The following is a 15,496-nucleotide window of genomic DNA, read 5'->3' on the forward strand; positions in this document are numbered from 1 at the left end:
ACACTACATGCAGCAAAGTATGTCTAATAGCAATGTGCTAGATTTATATTTCTTGGTATGCAAAGCTTTTGCCATGAATCTCTTAGAAGAATGAAGCTTGAAGCAGCTCAAGCATTTGAACCAATATGAGAAGTCAGTTCTACAGAGAGAAAATATTTAGAGGAATTTGGCAGCTTCATAGAATCATAGAATATCAGGATTGGAAGGGACCTCAGGAGATTATCTAGTCCAACCCCCTGCTCAAAGCAGGACAAATCCCCAGACAGTAAACCCCAGACAAATCACCAATCCCCAGACTACTGGTAGGTTGGAGATGTGGAAACAAACCTCACTTACCAGCCTCTTGTTTTGATGTAAGGCTACAATCCAGTAAAATTAACATGGCAATTCTGTATTCCATAAACCTTATATACCAGTAGTGTCTTGTAAGTCAATCTAAATAACCATCTAAGGGCCCGATCATGCATTGAACTTCTTTCATGATTAAAGCTAGATGACTGAATGTAAGCAGGATTGAGCCCTAAGACTTTATGCCTGCTTGGCAGATCCCTTTTGGGAACACAGAACAGCTTATGGAATGTTAACCTCCATTCAGAAACCAACAGAAAAATTCAAGGGCAAGGATATGCCTACATTTATAATGCTACAGCTGGAGTGTTGAATCTGCACCACTGGAGTGCTTCAGTGTAGACACTCACTACAACGATCAGAAGGGTTTCCCATCACTGTAATTAATCCACCTGCCCAAGAGGCAGTAACGAGGCTGATGGAAGAATTCTTCCATCATCCTTGCACTGTCTACACTGGGGGTTAGCTTAACATAGCTACGTCTCTCAGGAGTGTGGCTTTTTCACACCCTTGAAAGATGTAACTATGTGGATGTAAGTTCCCAGTGTAGACCAGCCCTAAGGGTGGTGGTTTGAACAAATATGTTGGAATCCTAAGGCCTGGTCTACACTAAAAAGTTAGGCCAACCCAGCTATACAGCTCAGAGGGTTGAAAAATCCACGCCCCTCAGCAATGGGTAGTTAATCCGACCTAACCCCCCGGGATGGACAGCGCTATATTGACTGAAGAATAATTCTGTCAACCTAGCTACCACCTCTGGGGCAGGTGGATTGTCTATGCTTCCATCCGCATAGGTAGTGTCTACACTTAAGCACTACAACTGCAGCATTTCAAATGCAGACAAGCCTTCAAATGCATTTTCTTCAATCCAACCAGAAGAGAAGTTTGTAATAAGAACTATCCAGATATATGATTTTGGATGAGAAAAAAAGTAGGGATATACTCTTAATATTTTTGCTGTAAAACATTATTTTTTCTCTATGTAGCCCAGATGTTTAGCGTGATTGATGCAGTTGCAGCAAACAAGCAACATTTTGGGTGTTATCGTGTATGCATGAAAAGGAATGGATTGTTAAAGGTATATTCTCCTTGACAGGTGCAGCTCTCTAATTCTGTTTTGCACAACTTAATTTTAGTGGCCATATAACTCACCTTCAGAAGATGTTTTAATTGAACATTCATATTGAATTTGAGTTAATTCTAATAAGTGGGGTTTCTTCCATGCCCTGTGAATGTATGATGTGAAATTTGTTGCACATACTGTACATGTCCCAGAGCTAAGTGTTTTATCTTGTAAGGCCTTGGCTACACTGGTGCTTTACAGTGCTGCAACTTTCTCGCTCAGGGCGGTGAAAAAATCACCCCCCCCGAGTGCTGCAAGATACAGCGCTGTAAAGCGCCAGTGTAAACAATGCTGCAGCGCTGGGAGCACGGCTCCCAGCGCTGCAAGCTAAACCCCATGGGGAGGTGGAGTACGTGCAGCGCTGGGAGAGCTCTCCTAGTGCTGGTGCTGCGACCAGACTCACACTTCAAAGCGCTGCCGCGGCAGCGCATCCGCTGCAGCACTTTGAAGTTTCGAGTGTAGCCAAGCCCCGAGTCAGTTTCCCCTCATCCTTCAGTTGGCTTTTACTTAAAATGTAGACAGTTAATAAATTCTATTTTGGAAAGTCTTTGTTGTTCTGCAAAAGAAAAGAGAATCAAAATTATAATATGAAAGGATTTTTGGTGGTGGTTTTTTATTTACAATTTTCAGTGAGTTCAGAATTCACTATCCTTTAATTATGCATAGAGTAAACAATTTATTAATGGAAGACTTTCAAAACTGGGATTTGTAATTCACTTTAGGCCATATTAATCCTTGGTTTAATACTTCTGTTGATGCTAATGGCGCTACATCAGGGATGAATTTGGCCCTATGAGTTTATATTGCTACTTGCTATAAAAACTAAACATACAGTTTTCATAGTACTGACTATCCTTTTGTTTGAGAGTTGACCAAATATACTTTGATCCCACTTTTAGAAAAAGAATTCTCTGTTGTCCATTAAAGAAAGCTCTCTGGAGAACTGGATCAGATTATGGAAACTCGGGTGAATGCGCATAAGTGCTAGTTAGGAAGTGAAAACAAAACAGGCCCTTGACAATAGATGGATCGATCAAGCCAAGTTAATAAATCAGCAATATCATGCAACACTATTCAACAAACGCACTCTTATATTTTTTTAATGTTCCTGCTGTGTAGGCAAGGAACATGCATTTTCCTGCCCAAGAGAGTGCACTACAATTAAAACACTGAATTCAGAAAGGTTTGAATGTCAAAGATTTGCATCCAGACCAACAAAAGGGAACACTGTAGAAAGAACCTAATGCATGAATTGGAGTTTTAAGTGATATTGCTTTTCTTTTTAAAACACCCTTTTCTATTTCTCTAATACTGTAATCCTTATTGATGGTGGCATGAAACAGAGTAAGGGGTTCAGGGCAGTTGTTTAATTTTCAACATGATCCCTTGTTGGGCCATTCCAGGGTTGCTTTGCTGACTCACTCAGAAGTCAACTGCTATGTTAATTTCATGCATGTGAGAATATGCTCAGAGGAGAAAGGGCTCCATTCTTACTCATTAAAAAAAAATTTGTAGTAAATTGAGGTTCCTCCCTCCATTACAGCGTTTGCAGAATCACAAAGAGCAAACTTATGCAGTGTACATGTTCTTCTGGGTGAAGATTCACTGGCTTCTTATTATGAGAATTTTTTTATATCTATATTTCATTAATTTGGATGGAGTTGTGCACATCCATGGTAGCAGAGCAGGAACTGCTTGAGCTGAAGCAGAGCTTCTCTGCATGAGTTTAGGCCAATGTTGCATTGAGGTTCTGAATGTGCTGGGAAAACTTACTTTCACAAGCTGGGCTTTGGATCCATATGCCAGCAGTGTTCCTTCCAGATTGGTGAGCGTTAGAGGTCAAATATTTGATCCTCTAATGATAGAGCTTATCAAAACCTTCTTTAGGAAAGACTGTCATGACTTTTGTTCAAGAAACCTTGGTGCTGACAATCTAGGCAATTATAGAACTTTGTCTGTCTTCCATTTCTGGTTAAGACAATGGAAAAGCCTGTGGTGAGACAACCCACAGTATTTAGACACCTTGGATCTCCTTGACCTATGTCAATATGGCTTCAGAGCTACATATGGCACTGAGACTTACTGGTAGTATTGGTCAATGATCTCCTTCTGGTGATGGATAAAATCAGGTGTTCATGCTGATACTGTTAGATCTATCAGATGCCTTCAAAACCATTAACAGGGACGTGCTGCTGACTTGCCTATGGACCCAAACTGGCGGAGTTGGGATTGCCTTGTGATGATTTGATTCTTTTCCTTCTGAGAGATCAGATAAGGAAGATTTGGGTAATTGCTTTTCTGGCCCAGGGATTCTCACATTGTGTTCTATTACAAGACCTTTCCTGATCAATGTGTGTATGAAGTCTTAGGCCATGTCTACATCTAAAATTTTGCAGTGCTGGTTGTTACAGCTGTATTAGTACAGCTGTATAGGGCCAGCGCTGCAGAGTGGCCACACTTACAGCAACCAGCGCTGCAAGTGGTGTTAGATGTGGCCACACTGCAGCGCTGTTGGGCGGCTTCAAGGGGGGTTCGGGGAACGCGAGAGCAAACCGGGAAAGGAGACCAGCTTCGCCGCGGTTTGCTCTCGCGTTCCCCGAACCACCCTGCAAACCGCAGGGAAGGAGACCTGCTTGTTCGGGGAACACGAGAGCAAACCGCGGCGAAGCTGGTCTCCTTTCCTGGTTTGCTCTCGCGTTCCCCTAACCACCCTGCAAACCGCAGGGAAGGAGACCTGCTTGTTCGGGGAACGCGAGAGCAAACCGGGAAAGGAGACCAGCTTCGCCGCGGTTTGCTCTCGCGTTCCCGGAACCACCCTGTAAACCGCAGGGAAGGAGACCTGCTTGCTCGGGGTTCGGGGAACGCGAGAGCAAGCCGGGGAAGGAGACCAGCTTGATTACCAGAGGCTTCCTCAGGTATGCTGGGATACCTGCTTATTCCACGGAGGTCAAGAAAAGCGCTGGTAAGTGTCTATACTTGATTACCAGCGCTGGATCACCAGCGCTGGATCCTCTACACCCGAGACAAAACGGGAGTACGGCCAGCGCTGCAAACAGGGAGTTGCAGCGCTGGTGGTGCCCTGCAGATGTGTACACCTCCTAAGTTGCAGTGCTGTAACTCCCTCACCAGCGCTGCAACTTTCTGATGTAGACAAGCTGTTAGTCAAGATGAGGAGTGGAAGTTGATATATTTTCAGGATGTTAATGATGCTCAGCTCTCTCTACATTGTCTGATCTAGCAGGTTTAATTGAATGGCTATCTTATGTTATGGTAATGATTGGAGCATGCATGAGAATGAGATGGGTAAGACTCAATCCAGACAATATTGGGGTGATTTTGGTTGCTTAGGGGAAGCAGCCAGAGGATATTGGAAAAATTATATCAGCTCCTCTGATTAAGTATGTGTTTGCCATTTGTCTGTCAGCTTGTCTTCTTAGACTCACAGCTACTGATAGATGATTGTAGCAGCAGTGATGGGGGGACTGTTTTCCATCTGCAGTTGTAAAGGAGGTTGCAACTCTCTCTTGGATGTGAACCTCGCCACTCTCATCTGTGCCCTTGTGTCCTGGAGGTTAATTTATTAAAGTGTATGGGAGGCTGCACCTTAAATCATTTTAGAAACTGGAGTTAGTGCAAAAGGCAGTGCTTTCCTGTTAAATGATGTATCATATCTCACTTTGAGCATATCCCACCAATGATCCATAATCTGCATTGGCTGTCTGTTGATTTCTGGATGGAGTTTAAGGTGCCAGTTATGAATTATTCACTCAACTCTACTAAAATTTAAGACTTCCTTTATTTATTTATTTTATCTTTTTTTGCTGGGTACCCACATTTTTCCTGTGTGTTAACTATATTATTCTCTTTCTCATTGCGGCCACATTAGCTTTGAAAAGAGAATACCAATGCTGCATCATCGTTGAATTGGCTGTTAATGAGAAATGTAAGGTTGATGAGTTCTTCTTTCCACTTATGAACAGGTTCCTGAATGAGGTTTTATTGCAGGATAGCTCATTTTCTGCCTTGCCTGCACACTCCTCTTGTTTTAGATTTTTAATTCATTACGCTAGATTTTTAATATAGTTATTTCCCTTTTAAAATAGCACTATTTCCTCTCAATGGACCAGCTCAAAAGCCTTCTTAAGACATAAGAATGGCCATACTGGGTCAGACCAGTGGTCCATCTAGCCCAGTATCCTGTCTTCCAACAGGGGTCGGTGCCAAATGCTTCAGAGGGACCAAACAGAGCAGAGCAAATAATCAAGTGCTGCACCCCCTGTTGTCCAGTCCCAGCTTCTGCAAGTTATATTTTAGGGACACCCAGAGCATGAGGTTGCATACCTGACCATCTTGGCTAATAGCCATTGATGGAACTCTCTTCCATGAACTTATCTAATTCTTTTTTGAACCCAGTTATACTCTTGGTCTTCACCACATCCCCGGCAATGAGATCCACTGTTAACTGTGTGTTGTGTGAAGACGTACTTCCTTATATTTGTTTTAAACCTACTGCCTGTTAATTTCATCAGTTCTTATGTTATGTGAAGGGGTGAATAACAATTCTTTATTAGCTTTCTCCACACCTTTTATGATTTTATAGACCTCTCTCATATCCCACTTAGTCGTCTCTTCTCTTAGCTGAACAGCCCCAGTCTTTTTAATGTCTCCTCTTGTGGAAGGTGTTCCATACCCCTCATCATTTTTGTTGCTCTTGTCTATGTCCTTTTTCCAGTTCTAATATATCTTTTTTGAGATGGGGCAACCGGAACTGCATACAGTATTCAAGGTGTAGGTGTACCATGGATTTATATAATAGGATTATATTATGTATCCCTTCCCTAATGGTTCCTAACATTCGGTTAGTTTTTTTGACTGCCACTGCACACTGAGCAGATATTTTCAGAGAACTGTCTATAATTACTCCAAGATCTCTTTCTTGGATAGTAAAAGCTAATTTAGACCAATGTATAGCTGGGATTCTATTTTCCTATCTGCATTACTTTGCATTTATCAGCATTGAATTTCATCAGCCATTTTGGTTTAGATGGAACCTGTCCTTCCTGTATAGGCTCTTCCTTTCCCGAGAGGTTCCCCAGTTACTAGTAAATTTAAATCTCTCTTCCGAACACCACAGTTCTGCCTGTCTTATTGGCCCTGCACGTGGAACTGGAAGAATTTCAGAGAATGGTACCATGGAGGTCCAGGACTTTAATCTCTTACCTAGCAGCCTAAATTTGGCGAGCAAGGTCTCTCTCCTACCTTTCCCTATGTTACTGGTACCTAGATGTATCATAACCACCAGCTCCACTCCAGCACCTCACATAAGCCTATCTAAATATCTTGAGAGATCCCCAGTCTTCACACCCAACTGCCAATTCACCCTGCTGTTCTCTCAGTCATCACAAACCCAACTATCTATATTTGTAATCTTATCCCCCATTACTATTACCTGTCCGTTCCTAATAACAGGGATGCCCTGCCCTGAAGAGGTATCCTCACCATGAGAAGATACCATGACATCATCTGAAAGGAGGGTCCCAGCTATGGGATTATTTCCCCTCTGCTCCAGCTTGATGTTCTCCTTCCCCAAAACTTTGATCTCCCTCAAAAGCAGTGAGGTTGTCAGATGGTGGGTGGACCTCGCTACCATGTCCTGGTAAGTCTTTACCAATGTACCCCTCCACCTTCCTTAGCTCCTCCAGTTCAGCCACTCTGGTCTCAAGAACTTGTACTCGGTCTCTGAGGGCCATGAGCTGCTTGCACCGCATGTACACATATGCCACATGCCTACAGGGCAGGTAATTATACACGCTGCTCTTACCAGTTGCTCAGCCACTGACCTGGACTCAGAAACAGAGTCAGGATGTTATCCAGTGAGCTTTGACAATTTACACCAGTTGAGGATCTGCCTCTGTATATGTTAGATGTTATGTGTGTGCTGAAAATACCTGCTTTATACAGTATTTAGGAATGAGTACTGCAAATTAGATTGTAAACTCTTTGCAGGGTGACCAGATAGCAAGTGTGAAAAATCGGGACGGGGGTGGGGAGTAATAGGTCCCTATATAAGAAAAAGGCTTGAATATCGGGACTAGCCCTATAAAATCGGGACATCTGGTCACCCTTACTCTTTGGGACAGGGACCCCATCCACTAGTGTTCATTGTACAGCATCTACACAGCAGGGCTCAAGTCCTGTTTAGGGCTTCGAGTTGTTGCTGGTTACAGCTAGTAATAACTAAGTGTTTTAAGGGGAATTTGCTCATTACATTGGAGCTGTTTTGATCCCTGATTGCCCCTATGGGAGGGGATGTTTGCCTCTGTGCATTTGTCTGTCTGTGCCTTTTTATTTTCAGTGAAGGGAGAAAATAAAGTAGGTTGCATATTGGATACATTATCTCAATATTAAAGTGCCATTCCCAATCTCTTTTGGATAATTGGAACAGAGAATCGCCACTCTTCATCCATCACTTTAAATGAAGGCCATAATAAAATAGCTTCAGCTGCTGGGAACCACAAGTAAGAACACTTTATCCATTTCAGTTCCCTTTTGCCCATGAAACTGTTTGAAGAAGTTTTAGCACTTTGAGCAGCAGCAAGAGGCATGTCAGCAGTTTTACAAGCCTCTTAGGGGATTGCTAAAGTGCACTGTAAGGACCTCCCAAGAAGTGTTTCATCTTCTTGGTTTGTTGTTTTTTTTTAATTCAGCTGACGTATTGTGTAGCGTGTTATTTGTATCATTTGATCCTGGATTCTCACTGACCGTAAAGGTGTCATTGACCAAAAAACTAGGTGTCATTTCACTGTAGAGTTCTAAACCATGTTACCTTAACTTAAGCCTACTCAAAGATACCTTTACAGCTACTAGTGACCTAGTAAACCTATGTAATATGGGCTAAACAGGGGACTGTGGGGCAACTCTGCTCTCAGTTACCCTCATGAGACTCTGGAGTAATTTCATATCTTTCCATTCATCCTTTATATTTGTAATGGAATTATTTTCTTATAAATTGAGAGGGATTGTTTCTGAGTGTTTTTTGTTATTTATAGCTAGATAAAAGGGCTCCTGGCTTTATTTCTGTGGTTTGAGAACCAGTCTAACCCTCGTTCTGTTTTCTCTGTATGTCTCCAAATAATATAATCACTATGTTTTACTCTTTTGAAAGCTGCCTGTTTTAAAGGGCTGGGCATAGGCAGTCTGGTCTAGCAGTCAAGGCTGGGCTGTGCCCACAAGTCAACGATGGCCAGGAGGCTGTAGTCACTTAGTAGGGCTTGGAGTAATCACTAGAGCCAGGATCAATAAGCAAGTCGGGGTCAGAGTCAGGCCAGGGCTGGAAACCAGAGATCAGAAAATGATTAAAAGGGAAGGCTCTTTATATTAAAAAAAAAAATGAGTACAGAAGAGAAAAATGCAGGGAACCAAATGAAGCCCAGTAGAGTGATGGAATTGTTCAGCCAGTTGGTAGTAGATCAGTAGTTTCTATAGCCACAAACTAGCCAGTCTATTGTCCAAAGCAATTTCAGGTTGCAATAATTTATTTACATGTGATTAATTTACTGTATTAACCTTTCTATAATGCATGTCTGAACACCTGTGATAAGACTTTGAATTTTTATAGTGCTTTTGGGCTGAGAATCTCAAAGTGCCTTACTAACATTAAAGTATTGAAATTTACAACACCCATAGTAAGGAAATGAGCTATAGAATGGTTAAGTGACTTGGTTAAGACCACACAGAAAATCTGTAGTAAAGCTAGGAGTAGAACACAGGTCTCCTGACTTCCAGTCGTGTGCCTTAAACACAGATCAGCCTTCCTCCCCATTGTCTGACTCTCTTGCATTCACTCAACTTGCAAAGTGTAAGATGCAGTTACATGTGGTAGCTCATGGGTACTAGCTTATTCAATTAGTTTAACTCTAAGCTAAGCAAGACTGCTTATTGACACGTCTGCTTCAGAGTGCTTGTGCACAGCACCACTCACATCACCAGCCATGGTGAGCACTGCCCTCCAGGGGCAAGGGAAATGGGGAGAGAATTGCTTGGTTGCATGAAACTGAGTATAAGGCAAAGGCACTGAATACTGGCACCCTTTTCCCCAGGCAGTGATGATTTTAGCTGACATCTCGCTGCTGGGGGTATCAGAGGCACAGAGAGCACACCTGCTACTGGCATCCCGAAGCTACCTAGGCCCATATGTTGCTAGCCTGTTTATTGCAATGGTGCCTGCCAAAGTTATTACAGACTGGTGTGGGAATGTGTTCTACCATGGACGAAGCTATAAAGCTGCCACCCCCAGAAACCTTTGAGAGAGAATTGCAGAGTGGCACCATGAAAGTTTAATCGAGATCTCTCAGGAGAATTTAAGGAACATCCCTGCGTACATAAATGAACTGCTTTGCATGGCCTGCCTGCCTAACTCTAAAGAGGAATGAAAAGCAGATAACAACACTACCTCTCTTTGTCGTACCACTGCCTCTTCTAGGATGAGTCAATTAATGAAATGTCAATAACTTGTCCTGCTAAGTTGGGGGTGCCATCAGTACATCATTGTAATGGAAAATCCATTTACGTTCTTACCCGAGGTTCTTTCTCCTGCATTGGGCTTGCCCATGCTCGAATGCTGGGATTGATTGGACTGTGGTGGAGTCTCAAATAGGTCCTGGCTCGCAGCATAGCTGGATCTTCTGGTCAACTGTCCCCCATCCTCCTCCTCCTTATTCCTTGCCTGGGGTCGGTGTCTTAGGCTCCTTGGAGGTATCCATGGTGGTCTACAGGCTCCTCCAAATATGGCAAGCAGCTCTTTATAAATGCAGCAAGTCTTCAGCTCAGCATCAGCTTGATTTTTGGCCTCCCCGGCCTTCTGGTATGGCTGCTGCAGTTCCTTCACTTCCATGCAGCACAGCTACTGATCCCTGTCATACCCCTTCTCCTGCATCCCTCATCCAATCTGCTCATAGATGTCCACATTTCTATGGTGGGTCATACCTGCACAGCTTATTCTCCCCTTAGGCCCAGGAGATCCAGTATCTCCTGTCTACTCCAGGCAGGAGTGTGTAGCCAGCATGGGCAGCTGGGCAGTCACACACAACAGTGTAGAGCTGCTAGGTGTGCTCGCCAAGATGAGAAATCAAGAAAAAAGGTATTTCAAAATTTCACGAGGTTTTTAGAGAGAGGGGGGCTTATGGTCTCCGCGACGTCTGGGGAGTGGAGTTCACAATTGTGACAAAAGCGGTCAGTATTGGGCATTGTGGGACAGCTGCTGGGAGACTGTTAGGGTCAATGTAGGGAATGAACGCAGTGTCTGTGCGTGCACTGCATCAACCTCAGTACATTGACCATGGCTCAGCACCGTTCGGGGAGGTGAGGTTACTGTGGTGCCATAATGGGGCACTTACGTCGGTAGGAGACAAATTTAAGCGTAGACACATGCACTACTAGGTTGATGCAAGGCAGCTTACGTTGGCCTGACTGTAGTGTAGACTAGTCCTAAGCACTTTTATTTATACCACCACACGTAAAGCTAGTTTCATTTGATGTTTAGCTGTATATCAAACTGATAAAAGCAGCAGGAAGTTCCAAACTAAAGCTAACAGACTCTCCAGAACTTACCTCTCTCTATTGAAAATGTAAAATCAGTCATAATGTCGCAGGTTTCAGGTGCAGTTTACCCCTCAACTTGCAATTTATATACCTTTTTAAAGTGAAACTTTAAACAAAACAAAACAAAAAAGTGAAAAAACTCCTACCTAGATTGTGTGCGATTTACCTGTAATTAAGAACACAGAGTGAATGATACATTTGAATGGACTCTGAAAATATGCAGAGTATTGATTGAGTATTCTCTATGGTCTGTTGTGTGTTTCAGCCATTTCTGAAATGCATGCTTTTGTTGAGATGGGCTGTAATAGACCTTCTAGAGACCTTCTTGTCTTTTCATATAAATAGGCATTTGGCAGCATTTTAAGATGCATACCTGAATTTTGTTTAATGCATTTCACTTTTTTCATGTGTTCCTTATTTAATTCCAACAAGCATCTGACATAAAAGCTAAAGATAGAAGTGTGACATAGTACAATTAGCTTCTGTGAAGTCTGCCTAACACTAATGGAACACATCTCTTCCCTATGCACAACTAGCATAATGCAGACCATTTTTTAATCATTTGTGTTATACATGAGAAGCTGAAATGAGTACTTTTGTGCCCCCGCACACACATAACCAAGGTCCCTGTGCTGATAATATTGGAAATAATTAATCTTTCCAAATATGCAAAGCAGTAATTTCTGCAATCAAGTCAGAGACATGTAACACTTGTAATGTAAACCTTTGTACAGTAAGAAAAATAACCGGAATTTAGAGTAGAGTCTAGAAATACAGTAAATATCAGGAAGTTTTGTAAGCTGCTTTCGCCTTTTTCCATCCAGTATTGTCTAAATTGTGCCTTATTAGTGTGTGTTGTGATTTCGTACCAACAAATTTGTATCTGTTCCTGGTCAAATAAATACAAGCTTAAGAGTGCAGTTTGAAATCAATGTGCTGGATTTGTGCATTTAAATCCATTGAGCCATTAAGAAACAGGATTTGTGAACATGCTTTGTGAAAATGCTCTCTTGAAAAAGTTCCAATATTTTGCTGAAGCAGAACAGATTTATTATTGTAGCAGACTAGCAGGGTTCTTCCCACTGTGGTCAGGCTTTTTTATTTCCTTTGGCCTAAGTGAGTGTCTTTCCAACATTTCATAGTTATAATTAGAAATAGGCTCCAGCTATGGAGTTTGAGTCCAGATGCAAATGCAGCTTTCCTAAATTTCAGGGTGTGTTTGGATTTAGTGCTGTGGTTTGATCTGCTGGAGAGACAGCCTCAAGCTGTGAAATTTGGGGCTGAATTTTCCCAGTGTTTGGAAGGGGGTTGGACCCACTGCTCTATTTTCAACCCACTTCTGGATATACTATGGGGATTCTTCTACAGTTATGGCATATGTGTGGCCCTATATCTTTCAGGATGCTGATATAATTTCATCTGCCTTTAGAGTTACTCCACTATTTACCCTAAAACAATTTTCGTGGTGTAAGCGTGTGACAAAAGTTGCGCTGATAAGGTCTGATGGTTACTTCATTGTGTTCTGCACCTCTTGATGATGGTATTACAGTTAATTTTTAAAAATGCTTTATAAACACTTCAGCCAGCCCCAATACTTACAACAAAGAATCACAGCGCACAGCTGCCAAATTTAAAATAGGAGCACTTACAAAGATGGCACAAATGGATTGTGTCATATATGGGGGTTGAATATGAATGTTGGGTTCCTTCTGGAAAAGGTCTTGCCTCCTATCCTCCGTTGATTATATATTGCATTTGCTGCTGTAGAACATAGGTGTGGGGTAGATATAAAAGGTACAGGAGAATATATTCCACCCAGTTTACTGGCAGGGAACAACAGTATTGCATTTCTTCTACCCCCCGTTTTCAGTCCTGTGGAGGGCAGGACGGCAGTGCTCTGTGTGGTATGCTGCAGTGCTCCATCGTCTGTGTCGAGTGGCTTGGCAGCAGTTGAGTGGTGCAGCTGTTGAGCGGCGCAGCTGCACACAGAGAAAAGTGTCTGGAGAACAGCTGATAGAAATTTGTCACTGTTTTTTTTTCTTTTTAACAGATTTTAATTTGAAATTTTTCATGTGAGATTTTTCATAGGCAAATTTCCAAACTGAAAAATATTCAAAATTCTGATTGTTCCCTCTCCTTATGTTTTTTGTCGTTTAATTACAGTATAATAGAAATGCTATCTAGAGGATTTTTCCCTTCATTTTTTCCTCTTTATCTTTGTTTTTTTCCTCCTGTCAACATTTTCCAAAGTCAAAAATGTTTTGAAAAGTTACAGAAGGAAAAAAATGTGAAAAAAAGAACAAAATCTAAGCCTGGGCTTTACTCATTTTATTGTGCTTAATGGGAATAATAGTGAAGGCAGAAGGTGAGGAAAGTGGTAAAAACAAAAAATTAAAAATGTAATTATTGATTTTGGAGAAAAAAAACAAATTAGAAACCAAATTTTCATTTCACGACTTTTCATAAAAAATCATCCAAAATGACATTTTGTAGGAAAAAAGTACAGTTTTAAACAGAAAAATTGATCAAGTTAAAAGATACCACCTCATCCACCTTGTCTCTCTCAAGCTATACTGTGCTAGCAGCTGGCCAGCAGGGAGAGCAGCACAAAGAAGGCTGTTTGCTTCCAGGCAGACTCGGGGAGGGAGAGGTTCTGGCTACTGGGTCTAGCTCTCCCCACTGCTCTAGGAGAAAGAAGGAGAACCCCTGGCACCTTCCAAAGCTCGAGGGAGAAAGGTGCTATTGGTGAGAGGCTGGAGATGAAGAGGAAGCAGCGCCTAGAGGTGAAATGAGGGATTCAGAGGGGATTGGGATGAAAACGGGGAAATGTTAGCTAGAAAGATGAGGGGCAGAGGTAGGGTGACCATATTTCCGAAAGGGAAAACCCAACACCGTGTGAAGCTAGTTCGAGCACACACACACCCCCTTGCAGGACTGTTCCAGGTCCTTCACCCCACTCATGAGGGGTTGCTGCTTGCCCAAGCCCTAAACCCCCACCCCCCCATGAGAGGCTGGGGCTGGCGTCACTGCTCACTCAAGGCCTGCCTGCCCCTGCCAGAGCCTTGCCTCCCCCACCTGTGCGGGCATCGTCATTCTCCCCCCACACCTCCCCCGCCCCCTCCGATCATGTTGGCAAGAGCAAACGTGATAAATTCCCACTTTTGCCAAAAAAAATCAGGACAGTGAGGATGGTTTAAAAAAGGGACTGTCTGGCCAAAATGGGACGTATGGTCACCCTAGGCAGAGGGACACTCTGAAGTAGGGGGAGTAGTGAGAAAATTGATGGATTTGGAGTGGAAGGGGAACTACTGATGGACTTGGTGGAGAAGCAGATGTATTTTGAGAGGCCGGAGATGGGGGAGTTGATGGGTTTGATAGAGGGGATTTGAGGTTCTGCTGAGGGCAAAGGGGTTTGCAGTTCTGACAACTTGCAACTGGGACAGCAGCACCAAGAGCATTTATAGAGCCAGCTTCTCGTCCCTCAGCTTTAGGGCCAAATTACTCTTCTGAACATAGAGCAACAAGTGGTCAACCTGGCAGACAGGATTTATGTGTTTGAGGGCTCTAAATATTGTTTCCTCAATGCTCATTCACTGACTAATAGGCAGCTTGTTCCATTTGTTTTATGGTTGCTAATACCAATAAACACTTTTAATCCCCCAGCAATGAAATAGGCTGCAGTTCTAGTGAAACTGGACCTGCTGGAGCACTCAAAGGCATCTTTTCAGTAGGATCATGAGTTGTTTGGGAGGAACCAGTGAAACTGAACGGCTGCCTAGCTGAACATTTAATCCTGTGTGATTGTTTACATTTAATCCTTTGTGATTGTCATGATTATGCCCCCGTCCATGATTAGTGAGCCTTGCTCCTTTCACTACTTTACAATTATGTTAACAGCTCTAAAGAACTGCCAGCATAGCCACTTTAGCAGCAGACAGTTACACTGTGCTTTTTTTTATTATTATTAGTGTTCAATTTTAGGGGTTGCCAGACACTAAATACTAAGTCTTCTCTTTATAGTTCTATGGTAATTTGTCCTACAGTTATAAAGTAGCTCTTTTTTTTCCTCCTGCTTCCTGCTAAGCAAAAACTCACTTTAAAAAAAAAAAGAGTGAGCAAACAGAAAATTGTTCATTTTTTTAATATAAACAGTGATTATATGAATAGATATTATCAAGGTTAAAAAAAGAATGCAGAGCAATTTATTTCTGAAAATCCCGTGGCTTTTTTTCGTTTTGGTTTGTTTGTTTGTTAATGGTGGTTCTATTACATTTTTCCAGAAATATTTTTTTCAAATGCTGTTTGTATTGTGGTACTGACATTTAGTGCAAGTCTGGGTAAAAATGATATTTAAAGATCTTAAGATATATTCTTGTACTACAACAATAAATGCTGCTAGCTTTCAGGTACAATTATTATTCCATC

At 42.3% G+C, this 15,496-nt stretch overlaps 1 protein-coding gene across 2 annotated transcripts in view; it reads left to right on the top strand.

Annotated features, from left to right (window-relative positions):
• KLHL29 (kelch like family member 29) overlaps nt 1–15,496 on the top strand; it is a 475,551-nt gene that overhangs the window by 257,980 nt on the left and 202,075 nt on the right. The window lies entirely within an intron of this gene.

Source organism: Gopherus flavomarginatus, chromosome 4 (assembly GCF_025201925.1).
Source record: "Gopherus flavomarginatus isolate rGopFla2 chromosome 4, rGopFla2.mat.asm, whole genome shotgun sequence".
Taxonomy (NCBI): domain Eukaryota; kingdom Metazoa; phylum Chordata; order Testudines; family Testudinidae; genus Gopherus; species Gopherus flavomarginatus.